Source organism: Labeo rohita, unplaced genomic scaffold (assembly GCF_022985175.1).
Source record: "Labeo rohita strain BAU-BD-2019 unplaced genomic scaffold, IGBB_LRoh.1.0 scaffold_1398, whole genome shotgun sequence".
NCBI lineage: Eukaryota > Metazoa > Chordata > Actinopteri > Cypriniformes > Cyprinidae > Labeo > Labeo rohita.
This window is the reverse complement of record NW_026127558.1, coordinates 15,610-20,866: the sequence shown is the minus strand read 5'-3', so window position 1 is coordinate 20,866 and position 5,257 is coordinate 15,610. Positions and strand designations below refer to the sequence as shown.

General features: G+C 38.3%; 1 long non-coding RNA gene across 1 annotated transcript; it reads right to left on the bottom strand.

Moving 5' to 3' along the window:
• Positions 1 to 710: 710 nt before the first annotated feature.
• On the bottom strand, positions 711 to 2,945 carry LOC127158216 (uncharacterized). Its single transcript, XR_007826090.1, has 3 exons — positions 2,375 to 2,945; positions 2,185 to 2,252; positions 711 to 1,262 (listed from the first exon to the last, which is right to left on the bottom strand). It is a non-coding gene; the product is annotated as an uncharacterized LOC127158216 (long non-coding RNA).
• Positions 2,946 to 5,257: the final 2,312 nt, after the last annotated feature.

The window sequence follows — 5,257 nt, the reverse complement described above, 5'->3', positions numbered from 1 at the left end:
ACGTTCTCAAGACACTCAGCTGCTCCACTGAGGAAAGACCCGGCTGCAGGTAACCCTGACAGGTCAGTTCTTGGACGTTGGAAGGTCACGAAGAGGTGAGCTGCATTTATGTTAACACTTTGGCTTGTTACTATCTGCGCCCGATCACTCGTGACGCGGTCAGACTTGTGGCATGTTTATATAGGGACCCCTAGTGTCGTACACTACTAGACACAACTCGGAGTGTACGAAAGATAGGGAACGTCTCGGTTACGTATGGTAACCCTCGTTCCCTCATGGAGGGAACGAAGACGTTGTGTCCCCCATGCCACAACTCTTGACTGCCTCTGAGTGAGTTGAGACGCTTCGACTCCTCAGAACAGAGTGAGCAGAGCATGTGCTGCCCTATTTATACCCGGATGTCTGGGGCGTGGCCAGCTATGCAAATTCTGCACACCCAATTTCATTGGCCTTTTCTCAGAGGTGTTTGCACTCTAAACCCGGATAAGTTGAATTTACTTAAAAAATTGGAGGAAACTGGTTGCCCTAAAAAATTTAAGTAATGTAAAGTTTATTTAACTTAAAATGTTTTGTAATATGAATTACAAAGGTCATTTCATTTAACTTAAAATGTTTTGTAACATCATTTCATTTGCAATTATTATAACTATTATATTTAAGTCAAATATACTAATTTCCAAGTTAAATCTATATCAAATGTTTTATTTTTCCAATTTGTTAACCTAGAAAATTAAGAAAAAAGCAAACAAATAAAGGAACATTAATGCAATTTTCCCTTTTATTTTAAATCAATTCAATTACAAATATTCAATTGAAAACACAACAAAACCATTTTTTCATATCCTGAAAACATTTCCCCATAAAACATGGGAGAAAAAAAAAAAGTTCAAAAAGATACTAGTTCAACAAATTAAATTATCGTTAAGCACACAAACAAGTTTTCCTCAGAATCGCAACAAACAGCATCAAAACAATATGTTTTTTCCACACTCTGAGTTCACACTATTGGCAATACTGAATTTTAGGTGTCAGCTCACCTTTTCCCGACAAAAAATATAAAATACTTTTCATACACTTAGGATAGTCCAGGTGTAGGCAGGGAAATCAGTCTGAAAACAATGGACATAGAAGGCCTGAGATTGGTCAGTTCATCCATTACCAAGCTTTCTTCCAAGATGATTCCCACTCTAGATGAGGTGAGCTGTGAACTTTCTTGATCAAAGCTGAGGATTCTTACTGAAGTCTGTCTTGTCAGCTGCCTCCTAACAGAGGAAGAAACAGAACGACAAATACATTATCAAGTCAGTTAGACAATGCTGTTGTTAAATACTCAAAGTCATATGCTGCCTTCACACCATGTCATAATTACTTTAATTCTGAGAGGACAACATTGTGATGTTCAGCTTGTGAGCTGTTCATGTCAATAGACTGGGAATTGCGCTTTTCTATGGCAACACTATCAATGTCTAAATTAATCTGGAGCAGTCAGATACAGTGGTTAGGTGGTACAGCTCTCAGAAAATTTCCAGTTTACAGATGGTAATTAGACTTTAGGGTTTACGTTTAATTGTACATCTACAGAATATTTAAAGTAAAATCCACATACAAACACTACTGGCATATGGTCAGGAAGATCGGTGTTATTCAGGAAAGCTTGTAAACAACAGGAATGAGTGCAGGACAGACTCACACCATCATCATTATGAATAATCTTCTGACACACACTGTGCTAGTCAAAGTGATCATCCTCAGAACAGGTCTCAGTTAACCCACGACATACAGTTGATCTTGAACTTTGGTGTGAAGGTGGCATAAATGTGAACAAGGAAATTGTTTTGTTCTTGAATAATTTCCATGTTTGAACAAAGAGACAGGGTTTCACAGACAGGGCTTCACAGACAGGGCTTAGCTTAAGCCAGGACTAGGCCTTAGTTAAATTAAGATACTTAAATAGCTTTTATAAAAACACCTTAAAAACTTTACTGGTGTGCATCTTGAGAAAAGAAAAATGGCACTGACATATTTTAAAATATGTCATTACAAGGTATTTTCAGTAAAGACTCCTTGTCATGTTATTAAACATGTTATTTTATTCTGAGACTGGCCTTAAGCCTTGTCTGTGAAACCAGGAGGAAAATGTGTAAATAGCAGTGCTCTCTTATCAGTTATTAGGATCATACTTACACTTTCAAAGCATCTCTTCCATTTCTTCTTTCTTCCAAAACAAGATAGTCGTTAAGAGGACTCTGAACCTAGATAGAACAAAAGTATATTCATCCGCCTTTGTATTTATACCGCTAATTAACGAAAACTTACGCTTTCAAACAATAGCCATGTCTAAATTAAACGTGGTACATTAACGTACTGCACTCACCATATTAGCTCCACCTTTGTCGCTCCTCGGCTGGAATCGCGGCTACTGTATGAGTAAAACTAAATTTACACTCCTCACAAACAACAGCTCCTCGAGTGAAAAAGAAATCATTGAAAGAAAAAGGCAAAAAATGTTAGTCGAACTCGCCAGTCAGGGGTTCAAGCGCAGGCGAGTGAGAACACTAGCTATCAACGGATGAGAAATGTCCCGTCGTTTAGACGAACAACAACTTTTGCCGATCACAAAGAGTTTCTCGAGGACGTGATAAAAGATAAATGGCGGAAAACAATGCCAACAGAACTATCTAAATCTAAATTTCCACATTCATCCACAGCTTAAATTCATACACAATCACAGTGACAAAATGGCGCTGTTACTCGCAGCACCGGTGGAGGAGGCGTGGTCAGGAGATAAATTTCATAATACGAGTTAATTTAACTTAAGTTTATTCACAGGTTCAAATATGTCTACAAATTAGTAGAATCTACTTATATTTTATAAGCAATGCAGTAAAACTTAAATATTGTGTTCAATTGTAATTAAATGGTTTAATTAGATACAAAATCCGGGCTTACAGTGTGGGCTCCCAAGAGCGACCCCTAGTGTCATACACTACTAGACACAACGTCTCCGTTCTCTCCATCAGGGAACGAGGGTTACCATACATAACCAAGATGTTTTTCTCATGACATTTCCTTTACTTGTCTACTAAAATATTAATACTTATTAACATCCATAAGTAGTTCATAGTTGCCACAGTTAGCTCATAAACACAAGAAGTGTTTTTGGGGCACAGATCAGACTTGTTGCGCACGCAAGTTAAGGTGTTTTAAATGTACCCCTGTGCCAACTGTACCAGGTCTACCCTAGTGCGTGGTGTGCCAAAGACAGCACACCACACACCAACAGATTTTCAACCGGAGTACTGACAACAAAATCTTGTGAACAAAATCTCTGGAGATGGAGAATAAACATAAACATTTGCTATGCCTCCGTCTTCTTTCAGCTCACTTTCTGATTGAATATTGTTTCGTTTGTCCTTGGGTTTCCACCACACATCAAGATTTATGATTGTAAATATACGATTCGTGATAGTTTCCCTGTGTTGATTGCTTCATTGTTTTCTACCTGTTCATTTATTATATTGTTAGTCCCACTGTTTAAATACCCTTAGCTTTTTCTAGTCTCTGTCTGTCTAGATGTTTTAATTTCTTTAAGTTTACAGCTTCTGTTTTGGGCTGTCATAAAGGTCTTTGGGTTTGTGTATGCTTTTAATTTATTCATCCTAAATTCGTCAAATTATGTGATATTGCATGTACAGTAAATTCCATTCTAATGAATGGATTCCACCTTTTGGAAATTATAGAGCCCTGAAATGTTATGATGTAATAATGAAATGAAATATGTCCTTTTTTTCTGACAAAGTCTAAAGGGGAAAGAAAGCAATGGCAGAAAAAATCCAATCACAAGAATACAGACGCAGTAATCATCCATGTGAGTTAATTACTAAAAATATTATTGAATAAAGCAAATCATAAAAAGAACGGCAAAATCTACACATCACTTACAATGACACTTAATTCCTGTTTTGGTTACTGTACAGATATAATATTATTTATCTAATATGTGCAGACACGAACTGCAGGTGATACATCTTCATTATTCCTCTTGTTTTCAGCTCTGTCATCCTCCAGTGGTCCTCTGGCTGAGGAGCGTAAATGTTCAGTGTGTCTGGATGTGTTCAAGGATCCAGTTACCATTCCATGTGGACACAAATTCTGTAAGAGCTGCTTGAACCAGTGCTGGGAAAACAGTCATGACTGCAAATGTCCATTCTGTAAAAAAACATTCAGTAAAAGACCTGACCTCAAGAACAACACTGCATTTAGAGAGGTTCTGCAGTTCTTTCAGAACAAGTCTAGTGCTAGTAAATCTAATGTTCTCTGTGATATCTGTGGTGGAGTAAAGAAGAAAGCCCTGAAGACCTGTCTGGTGTGTCAGACGTCTTACTGTGAAAAACACCTGGAGCCTCATCAGAGAGTTCCGAACCTAAAGAAACACAAACTGATTGACTCTGTGGAGAATTTGAAAGACTATATATGTCAGAAACACGAGAGACCTCTGGAACTGTTCTGTAGAGATGATCAGATGCGCATATGTGTGTTTTGCACTGATGGAGACCATAGGACTCACAACACTGTTACTCTAGAGGAGGAGAGTAATGAGAAAAAGGCACGAGTTACTAACAACTATATCTGATCTTTTGTCAAAAAATTGAAAATGCTAATGTGATTACATGGGTCTTTTTTCTGTCTGTAGGCTCAGCTTACGAAGACACACAGAGATGTGCAGCAGATAATCCTGGACAGAATCAGGAAGATTCAAGACATTGAATACTTTGCAGATCTCAGAAAAGTGAGCTGAAGATGTTCAATCCTTAATGAGTAATGTTTTAATTTGATACTGTAAGTTAAGGTAATTAATCAAAATTATAACTGTTTTTCAGAAAAGCACAGAGCGAGAGAAAGCAGCCAATGTTGAGCTCTTCAGCGATTTGATGCGCTCCATTGAGAGATGTCAGGCTGAGCTGCTGGACATGATGGCGAAGAAGCAGAAAGCAGCACAGAAACGAGATAAAGAGCTCATTCAAGAACTGCAGCAGGAAATCACTGAGCTCACAATGAGAAACAGTAAGCTTGATCATCTCTTACACACTGAGGATCACCTCCACTTCCTTCAGGTCAGTGTCTCTCTGTCTGTTCACATCACAGGACATACTCACACTCCTCATGCTGAGGGATTTCTCCTCTCTCCTGCTGTAGATTGATCCATCCCTGTTCAGTCCTCCAGACACCAGGAACTGGTCTGAGATCAGTATGAACA